This window comes from Cibotium barometz, chromosome 43 (assembly GCF_041138505.1).
Source record: "Cibotium barometz isolate CiBa-2024 chromosome 43, ASM4113850v1, whole genome shotgun sequence".
Lineage (NCBI taxonomy): Eukaryota > Viridiplantae > Streptophyta > Polypodiopsida > Cyatheales > Cibotiaceae > Cibotium > Cibotium barometz.
Genome location: NC_141088.1, coordinates 25,224,909 through 25,236,409, shown reverse-complemented (window position 1 = coordinate 25,236,409; position 11,501 = coordinate 25,224,909). Strand labels below are relative to the sequence as shown.

General features: G+C 36.3%; 1 long non-coding RNA gene across 1 annotated transcript in view; it reads right to left on the bottom strand.

Annotated features, from left to right (window-relative positions):
- Positions 1 to 5,578: 5,578 nt before the first annotated feature.
- Positions 5,579 to 11,501, bottom strand: part of LOC147613720 (uncharacterized) — a 30,199-nt gene continuing 24,276 nt past the window's right edge. The window contains exon 3 of the long non-coding RNA XR_015263167.1: positions 5,579 to 5,977. This is a non-coding gene — a long non-coding RNA (uncharacterized LOC147613720). The remainder of the gene's footprint in view (positions 5,978 to 11,501) is intronic.

Below are 11,501 nucleotides of genomic sequence, written 5' to 3'. Positions count from 1 at the left end.
TTGACTTAACATATGTGAAGACAGAAGAGCAAGTTGCAAATCTCTACCAAATCACTTGGTAAAGAGAAGTATGAATACTTCAAAGACAAACTTGGAGCACAGGAGATGGACATGGTTAGCTTGAGGGGGAGTGTTGAGAATGCAAGCTCATCAGTAGCTCGTGGTGGATAGCATTAGATATGTGGATAGTAGTCTAGCAGTGTGTGGACAATAATGGTCGTGCTCAATTGGCCAAGTGTGTGTGGGAAGTAGTACTAGGTTATGTTATGTGTGAAATTATCACTTGTTGTAGAATGTGTTGATTTTGGTGAAGGAGAATGAAGCCTTTACAAATTGTTTCTTGGATGACCCTTGGATTTATTGTTTCATACATCTTCTCCATGATCTCAAAGCCTTTGCAAATTGTTTCTTTGGCTTAAAAAATTATTATGGATTTATGGTTACATACATTGTTCTTCTCTACTGTTGTAGACATGTAAAGATGTGACTATTACTTTGGCCTTAAAATTTTATTATTTGATGTCGAAAGTGGCCTAGATATTATTATACAAAATGGTATGGCTTGTAGAATACAACTATAATGATATGGCCTATAGAATATAACTATAAATGATATGGCTTGTAAAATACACATGTTTATGGTCATCACCAAAAAATGTTAGAGCCTTGGTGAAAAAACTTCCAATGATGGAATTTTTTTCACCAAAAAATGATGGTGACTTGGTGAAAAAGTTTCCAATGATGGAAGAGGCCAACATTATGGTTAGAGGCTAATGGTGCCATTGAAAATTTTATGGACCTATTACACAAGTTGAAGATTAAGATGTTCACGTTTTTATTACACATTTATTACAATAAAATTTAATCAACCATTTTCTTATGAAATCATCTTAGGACACACATACATAAGGGAAGCATGTTTGGTTCATGATGGCATACAAGCCAGATCCACTACAAAAAGCAAGACCAAACGTTAAGGTGAATCTTAGAATTCAGGAAGTACATCCCATGAGTTGGAGAACTACCTTTTTTATAGCAAAAGAATTAGCTATAATTGTCATAACCACTATTTGTAGAGCATGTTATAAGTCATTGTTTCAAAACCCCAAGTACACTTACAGAACTAGATGCATAGATTGGTCATCATCAATCATGGATATTCTTCCAAAGTAGATAGGTACATAATTTTCTATAACATATAAAACTATCTATATCCTAAGTGTAACAACCATGGTTGAGGAACCTGTGACCTCTGTTGAGGAAGAGAGTGTTGGAGGTGCCATTTATGCATGAGTTATGGTTGAATGAGTGGTCTCACCACATAGCCTTGGGTGCACCTGCTTGATTTTGCATATGCTAGAGTGGTTGTAGAGGGGGGGTTGGCACTATAAGAGGTAGAGTGCACATGGGTGTTACTTCATCTCCCTCATAAGATATTTTGGAGGAGTATAACAAGATGAGAGCCTAATGAAATACTATAGTGCTCATATTGTTTACCTTGGTGCACTTCTGGCTGGTGCAATCATGCATGGATGTATAGCTCTAGTGTTAATATTGATTCCATTATGGTCGTAGGGCTTGGGTGGTTGATCCTAATGGTGTCCCTTGCTTGAATGGAGGAAGGTGTTAGAGGTGTCATTAATATGTGTTGTGTTAAAGAGTTGGTTTTGTCATGTGGTCTTGGGTGCACCCACTTATATACATAGGGTTGGCACTATAAGAAGAGGTAGAGTGCACTTCGGCAATGCTAAAAAACAAATAGCATTCTAGTGTATTTGCACCGGCAATAATTAAGACAAATCGACTGAGATTTTAAGGAGCCCTTCTTCTAAGGAATTATTTTTCATATATAGTAGAGATTTTGGAAACAAAAATCGGATAGATTTAAGGGTTATCCTTATTTTGATTGGTTGAAAGTATGCTTTGTTCTAGCACTACACATGGGTATTCCTTCATCTCCCTTTTAGAGCCGTGCATTGGCCATTCTAGTTGCCTTGGTGCACTTCCTAGGTTTTTGTATCTAGCTAGAGGAACTGTGTGGAAAAATCCCTCCTATACCTGCAAGAAGACAAAAACGTAAGAAGAAGTGGGGGTACATTTTATGAGCATTGGCTCCAATATGCTGAAGCTATAGATGCACACGCTAACTTTTACTATGAACACTAGAAAAACAAGCTCCAACAAAGACCCCAATCAAATTTATGACCATTAAAAGAGACAACCCACCCATAACTATAAAAAAGGAAAAGCTTACGTGCAGCCATTGATATGGTAGCAATATGCGAATGTAGGCTAGTAATGGTTGGTGCATTTTTTTCCTCTTTAGGAGGTTTTTTTCCTTAAGCGTATGTACGCATTCTTATGAGTGTGTGTAGGTGACCTTATCATGCCACTTCAATTGTACTTCACTTATTCTCATTCATCAATCTACTTTGACTATTGTGCTTCAATCTATCTCTCCTTCCTTGTTACGTGTAAATCTATGTGTATGTTGTTGCTTTAATCTCCACTCCAATAATTGGTATTAGACTGGGTTTTCTTAGCTCTCACCCCTTGTCATCTTCTCCTAGAGTTGTTCTTTTAATTATCTCAGATTGAGCTATCCTCTTAGGTGGAGAAGGTATATCCTATAATGTGATGTTAACTAAGTTAACAAAGTTTTGGGCACATTTTGGGACTCATTTACATGCTATAAGGTTTCTACTCAAATTTTTTTAATTTAATTTTGGGTATTCGTACAAAAGCAGTGTCTATTGATGTGTATACAAGGCCATCTTTGACATTTCATCTTTGAGCTCATCTTCAATAGCATCATCAATATTTTCATTGATTTTTGCATTCCTCCTAAGCATGTTGGTGGCCAATCAGCCCGTTTGGCCACCGCCCAAAGTTCCCTTCAGTAACAAACTCACCATGGTTAAGACTTCTTATTTTGTAACAAACTTGTTTTACGGCTTCTTGTAAATAGGTAGTACCCGAATGGATGTAAGAAGCAAAAGGGGAACTCTCTAGGTTATGTTATGAGAGATAGGAGATCACTAGTAGATGTTGGATTGTTATACTTTTGAGAGTCTGAGCTAATATTCAAGAATGTCTTATGGGTCTCTCTCTTGTCCCTATTCAGTATTGCATAGTTCAATATACTCAATGTCAATTACATGCATGTCTGTGTGTTAACTCCTATCCAAAAACATGAAGGATCTAGGAACTAACTTGCACATAGTCATGATTAACTCCCCTAAGCACAAGCAGATTGGTAGCTCAATGCTTGGCGTTGGCTTGTCGCATTGGGCATATGTTACAGGTATATATTTTATCATATTTTTTTATGCTTAATAATTGTAAAAAAATATGCTTGATTTAATGTATGCAGGAATCAGCTTAATGGAATGTGTGAATGTGCACAAGGTTATTAAATGTGCAAATGCGCACAAGATTATTATATGTGCAAATGTGCACAAAGTTATTTCATGTGTAAAGGCCCATTAGCATTTATATTTGGGCAAAGGTTTTTATATGTACAAACCTTACGAGTTTTGATATGGTTAATAATATGTAAAGCAAAACTCAAAAGTGGGAAAAGCATGCCCAAATTGTAAGCACAACTATTGTTAGCTCCTTGGGCTATTTTTATGGAATAAAATTCTCTAAATACTTATGTCGTGGAAGTGGAGCTACACACATGAGGGGGAGATTGCACCCAATCTTGTCTTATGTGGTATCTTCTATCTATATCTCTTCTTATTACAAACATATTTCATGTTTACTTTTGTTCAATTTGTATTCAATTGAATGGTCATAATCTTTGTATTATTTGAGTTTTTTATTATTCTTCATCAAGTATTTTCTAGATCCCTTGTTAGCATAGTTGAGATAATCGTTGCTCTCTAGGAGCTGACTAGGTGGTCTGGAACCACTAAAAAAGAGTCGGCGCACTTATACATGCACCACATGCATAAACCTTCCTAGGTAGGATATTATTTTTGGTGGACATAAAAACTTTGAAAACTTCCACAACATTGATTGTTCCTTAGTGTATGCTTTGAATTTCGGCTCTTGTTCACTGCAGCTAAGGGTTGCCCCATTTTGTCCTAGGTTTCATACAAGAGTAGGATATGAATGGCTCTCATGTCGATTAATACAATGCAAGGTATGCAAATTCCTGAAATATCTACAAACATTTGTAGGTTCAATCTCTAGGTCCTCCTTCTCTATCAGGGTAAAGGGTAGCCATGTTTATTTGTAATGTCTGTTGCTTCATTTTTGTTTAGTTTTAGTCTCCCTTGCCTTGGCCTCCTCTTGAGCCTCTTTTTTTAGTTTTTAGTTTTTTTTTTGTGTTTCTTTTTATGATGTGTGAAATAGCATATCTAGAGTCAGAGGGCTGTTAAAAAATTTTAGTTTACTCCCATTGATGAAGCCTTCCATTTCTACTCCATCAATTGTCTCAAACACACCGACCCTCTTTGGGTCAACTCTATGACTTTAAATGGTCCTAGCCCTCGTAGTTTTATCTTTTTGCATTTATTTGACCCAACCTCATACATCAATACCAAAGATCCTCCTTCAAGCTCTTTCATCTTGAGGTTGTGGTCAAACCACCCCTTGTGTCTATATGTTTCCACCATCATACCATGCTTGGCTAACAATTGAGTTTCATCTAGCATTTCCAAGTCCAGCATTCTTTCAGCTTATGCATTCTCCATCCATCTTTATCTTACTACAACCCTTAAACTTGGCACTAGATATTCCATGAGCATCACTGCCTTTACTCCGTATGCTAGTTTAAAAGATGTTTTCTCGATTGACACTTTAAATGATGTTCAGTACACCCATAGGACTGCAGTTAGTTTATGCTCCTAGTCGCTTTGCCTACCTTCCACAATTTTAGTCATTATGAACTACAAAATTTTGTTGGTACTTTTTTCTTGACCATTAGCATGTGGGTAGTAGGGTGAATATTTATAGTGCACCACTAAGTGTGAGATCCCACTGTTCCCTCCGCGCACCGGATTCCCGATTGCTGGTAGCAGAAGCAACTCCCTCTTGCGCGGGGTAGGGTTTTCCACTCGAGGCCTCGCCCTCGAATGTCCGGGCACAAGACTAAGCTGGTGGCCATTCCGAAAACCGAAACCGAAAAATTTCCCATGCCCGAAAAACGGGGACGATTCCACCATTTTGATTTTCTTAACAAATTTTTCTAACGAGGTCAAGATACTGAATTATCCTTCACCTGAGTAAACCCGATAGAAGGAAAACTATCACTGACTTAACTTGAAGAAATCAACGCTTTTTTCCTAATTCAAGATTAGGCATAGTCGTTGATCTATTCATTTAAGAAGTCTTCAGGTTATTATTTAACTATTCGAGTTCTAAGCGTATTCCTATTGTTCAATTTCATTATTAAAACTCTACCAATTCCAGTCTAACCCCATCCGGGCGGCCCATGGGTTAGCCACCACCCTACCACTGGAATTAGTAGAACCAGACAAGTACTCACCCACCCATAATTGAATGTCTTTCTTAACTTTAGCTAGATACGCACACACTCCTCTTTAAAACTTGAACTTATAAAATGATCCATTGAACAAACAGTTATTGATTACAAATATCATAACTCAAAATTTCCATCCAGTTTCTTGTTTCTCAAAAACAGGTATCACTCTGGACTCTCTGTCGAGACCAGCTGGTCAGCAAACGAGATCCAGTAAACAGATTACAATAATTTTTTCGTCATCATACATATATATCTTCCACGACATACGCATGGGTGTCCTAAGCACCGCGAGCCCATACATCGCCTGGTTAGAACCCTCCAGGATCCTCCTTAGGTGTCCTGGCACTTCACTCAGGGACCGTTTCGTCGACCCTCGTCCATCGTAATAGAAGAACACCATTTTTCACCATACTGAGGCTGGTCAAGAATTGGGCAGGTTTTTTGCCGCGCGTGAGCCGTCCTTTGAACACTCCCCGCCGCCAGCTGTTGCAACCGAACTTCCCTAAGAAAAACACATATACCAAATGCTCCCTCCAGCATTCTGGAGTAAGACAGTCCTTTAAGAAAACAGGGTTTCTATGTAAGTTTTCAATTTTGATTTTCTTTTGAATACAATGAGTATATCTTAAATCCGTATCCAAGACTTCTAGATCGCAGGTCTGAATTCCAAACAGAATTCCTCGAATTCTGTAACCTTGATCCTCAGATCAAAATCAAAGGGTCTCAACTTAGTTTCAGATTCGGTGGGTGATTTAAGTATATTTTTCTTGAACTGGTCAGATCGTCTTTCCTTAAAACTGAGGAAGGAGTTTGGTCTTGGTCATAGCCTGATTCAGGATTTGAGTCTGGTAAGGTTCTTCCTGAACTATCTTTCTCAAAAGGGGTGATATTTCAATTACTATTTTTCTAAATTTCATTCATTGAATATTTGCTTAACTGATTTCTAAACTAATCACAAATTCCTATGAAGAATAAATTAATCATTTATCTGAAATTTCGACTTTAATAGTTTTTTCTGAGTTTTTTCATTACTATCCGAGTGAATATATATGAAACAATAGAATTTTTTTCTCTAACAGAGTATTTACTTATTCATTTATCAATTATTCATGGAAATTAAACATAGAATTAAAAAGAATCCTAATTTTGATAGAAAAATCATTTATGCATAAAATCGATTTTGATGAAAGTAACACTTTTATAATAAAAAAATTCTTTTATGCATCATTTTATGCATAAAAACAATTTTGATGAAAGTAACACTTTTATAATAAAAAAAATGTATGCATCATTTTATGCTTAAAATCAATTTTGATGAAAGTAACACTTTTATAATACAAAAATTCTTTTACGCATCACTTTATGCATAAAAATCAATATTGGTGAAAGTAACACTTTTATAATCATAAAAATTCTTTTATGCATCACTTTATGCATAAAAATCAATATTAGTGAAAGTAACACTTTTATAATAATAAAAATTCTTTTATGCATAAAAATCAATATTGGTGAAAGTAACACTTTTATAATAAAAAATTTTCTTTTATGCATCACTTTATGCATAAAAATCAATATTGGTGAAAGTAACACTTTTATAATAAAAAAAAGTTTATGCATAAAAATCAATTTTGATGAAAGTAACACTTTTATAATTAAAAAAAATTCTTTTATGCATCACTTTATGTATAAAAATCAATATTGATGAAAGTAACACTTTTATAATTAAAAATTTCTTTTATGCATCACTTTATGCATAAAAATCAATATTGATGAAAGTAACACTTTTATAATAATAAAAAAATTCTTTTATACATCTTTCCATGCATAGAAATTAAATCTAATGAAAATAACACTTTATAATAAAAATATTTTCCATATGCATCTTTCTATGCATAGAATTTAAATCTAATGAAAATAACACTTTTATAATAAAAAAATATTTCCCATATACATCTTTCTATGCATAGAATTTAAATCTAATGAAAATAACACTTTTATAATAAAAATATTTTTCATATGCATCTTTCTATGCATAGAATTTAATTCTAATCAAAGTAACACTTTTATAATAAAAATATTTTCAATATGCATCTTTCTATGCATAGAATGAAAATAATACTTTTAGAATACACAAACGGAGGGGATTACTCTTTTCGAATAACATAAAGATAAAACTTATTTTCATAAAATTTTAAAAAAAAATCCATAGCCTCCTTTGTATGGCTGACTATTTCTCAATTTTTACATTCTAAATCTACTTACCCCAAGAAGAATTAAAACACTCTAATCTAATCAATTTTCACTTCTAAAGAGCAATCAATAGGAAAAGTAGGGGAAGCCTTTCCATCAAGGCATAATATCCAATTTCAAATTCACAGAAGCAAGAAATCAAAAAACCATAGAATAGAATTTAAAAAAAGTAAAATTTCTAACTTACATGGAGTTTTGTGAGCTTTCCTTTGGCTTGAGGGATTGAGGGTTCTACTCTTGCTTGGATCAAGAGTGGCCACCAGTTCTTTGTAGAGGAAATAGTCAAAAACAAGTGAATTATCAATGAATTCAATGTTTTTGGCTCTGGGGAGGAGTAGAGTAATAGTGCATAAAATACTATTAAGCTTCTACAAAGGGGGAGGCTTCTATTTATAGAAAAAAATGGGCCTCTAACCAACCAAACTGATTCTAGAATTTTCGAGATCATTTTGGTCAATTTTTGACCATTTTTGGTCAGTTTAGGTCACTTTTTGAATCCAGTTTTCAATTAGGAGAGAGGAGAGATGAAATATCTAATTTTATTGATTTAAAATTGAAAGCAATGATGAGAAAAAGGTGCCTACTTCATGAGGAGGAATCCCTATCCTGAGGTGTCAAAAATCAGTTTTTTAACTATTTTCCTTGGTCCTTAGTCCGCTCTTCATCTTATGTGAACATTAACTCATTTTTGGAAGGTTTTTCTTTTTTTTTTAAATTTATCTCTTCCCTACATTTAGATTAATCTTATTGGTCCATAGAAACCTTAATCTAAAATTTTTAGAAAATTTGGACCCTTAGGCTAAGGCCCTTTGAACAGATTATAATTTATTTCTAATGCACCTTTTGAAATTCTTTTTAAACTTCTGTTTCGGGGGAATTTATTTTAATAAGAAGAAATATTTTTTCATCCAAAAATATCTAAAAACTGAATAATCTCTCTCTAGAATATTTTCTCTCTCTAAACCAAAATAGGTAGAAACAAGATCTTTTATTATTCTGAAGAGGAGATTAATTACACGGGAAGATACTGGACATCTTGAGGGCTGGGGAGGAATCTTACATTCTCTCCCACTTGAAAACGCAAGATGTTCTCATCTCGTAAACTGAGGGTAATCCTACAACAGTTCGGCTTGTTTCTCCCAGGTGGCATCTTCACAAGGATAGAACTTCCATTTGACCAATAATTCTCTCAGAATTCTGTTCCTGAGAACCTTCTCTCGAACTTGAAGGATTTCTTCAGGTTGGAGTTCCATCTGCCCTTGGGTTGAAGAAGTTAAGATTTCATCATCAAGCACATGATTCGGGCTTGGCACATACTTTTTAAGTAGCCTGACATGAAATACATTATTTACTTTGAGATGAGGAGGCAGAAAAAGCTCGTAGGCTAAGTCACCTACTTTCTTTGTAATCAGATATGGCCTACAATACCTGGGGGATAACTTCTTGTACTTCCCAAGAGATAGAGAACTTCTTTTGGGGCGTACTCGAATGAAGACTATATCTGCTTCTTCAAATTTTCTATCTGTGCTCTTCTTATCTGCATATTGCTTCTGTCTATCCTGGTGGGTAGCTTTTATATCTTTCCGAATTGACTGCATCTGCTGCTCCATGTCGTCAAGCATCTGTCTGGATATCTCGACCCTAGTCAATGGGTCGGACCAAGTTAATGGAGTTGAGCAATCTTGTCCATACAGAGCTTTGAAAAGGCTCATCCCGATACTTCGGTGATAAGAAGCATTGTAAGCGAACTCGACTAGGTGCACATAGCTTAGCCACTTCTTGGGTTCCCTGTCACCATAGCATGACCGAAGTATATCTTCGATTACTTGGATTACCCTTTCTGTTTGACCGTCGGTCTCGGGGTGGTAAGCTGTGCTGAGATCCAAGAAAGTTCCTACTGCTTCGAAAAATGCAGTCCAGAATCTTGACATGAACTTGGCATCTCGATCACTTACTATTTGCCTGGGTAGGCCATGCAATCTGAAGATTTTCTTGAGGAACACTCTGGCCACATCCGCTGCAGTGTAGGTTTCTTTTACTGGAATCAGATAGGCAACTTTGGTTAGTCTATCAACTACCACGAAGATGGAGTTGTAACCTGATTGCACTAAAGCTAAAGGTAATCCAATAATAAAATCCATACTGATACATTCCCACTTCATCTGGGGGATGGCTAATGGATATAACTTCCTAGGCATTTTTACTCTCTCGGCTTTGACTTTCTGACATGTCAGCCATTGACGTACAAGATTAAGTACATCCTTTTTTAGACCAGGCCAAAAAAAACTTTTCTTTACAGACATGTAGGTCTTGATGAAACCTGGATGTCCTGCAATAAGGCTGTCACTCATGGGCTTCATTTAGACTTTGACCCTTAGTCCCCTCATCATTGGGAATGCATAGCCTGCGATTATAATACATAATTCCATCATCCAGGCTGTACCCTTGAACTCGGTTCGATAGTACCTCCTGAGGAGTTTTGCTTTCCTGCATAAGTAGGGTAGCAATAGGGCCAAAGAATCTATCCTACATGATCTTCTCTCTTGCCTCATTAATCAATAGATTTGACACCACTGTAATTGTAAGCAAGGAGGCTTTTCTACTGAGGGCATCTGCTACCACATTTTCTTTGCCTGGGCGGTACTTGATTTCAAAATCAAATTTCTGCAAGGTCTGTATCCACCTTCTTTGGTGCATGTTGAGATCCTTCTGAGTGAAGATCCACTTTAAGCTCTGATGATCTGTCATCAAAGTGGATCTTTGACCCAGTAGGTAATGTCTCCACAACTTCAGGGCATAGACTACTGAAAGTAGTTCCAGGTCGTGGACAGCATAATTCCTCTCATGCGTTCTGAGTTTTCGGGATTCATAGGCCACTGCATGACCTTCCTGCAACATGAGTGCACCTCCCAGGGCAAAACCACTGGCATCAGTTATTACTACCTCAAAGGGTAGGGAAAAATCTAGCAACTTCAGAACGGGATTGGTTACCAAGGCGGTTTTCAGCTTATCAAAAGCACTCTGGCACTGGCAGACCATTGAAACGGGGTAATATTCTTGAGAAGATTAGTCAGGGGGGAAGCTATTAGAGCATACTTTGGTATAAAAATTCTATACCAACCAGTCAATCCCAAGAATCCCCTGACTTCTTTCACTATATTTGGTTCAGGCCACAATCTATGACTGCTTGGACTTTTGTGAAATCTGGAGAAATTCCATCTTTAGATACCAAAAAGCCCAAGTATTCAACATGGTCGGCAGAGAAAGTACATTTGCTCTTTTTTGCAAAGAGTTGGTGATTCCTTAGAATCTCAAGAACTTTTCGGACATGAGCTTCATGGTCAGCTACATTCTTTGAGTAAATCAGAATATCATCAAAGAAAACAAGAACAAAATCATCCAAGTATTCCCTGAGGATGTCTTGCATTAGGCGATTGAATGTAGCTGGGGCATTTGTCAATCCAAATGGCATGACAGTGAATTCATAATGCCTATAGCGAGTATTGATGGCTATCTTCAGGATATCTTGATCATTAATCCTGATCTGGTAATACCCTAATTTGAGATCTATCTTTGTGAAGATCTGGGCTCCATTTAGCCTGTCCAAAAGCTTATCAATTCTAGGGATAGGATATTTATTCTTAACTATCTGGTTGAGACCTTTGTAATCCACACAGAGTCTTAACGTTCCATCCTTCTTTTTCTGAAAGAGAACTGGCGCTCCCCAAGGTGAAACACTGGGTCTTACAAACCCTTG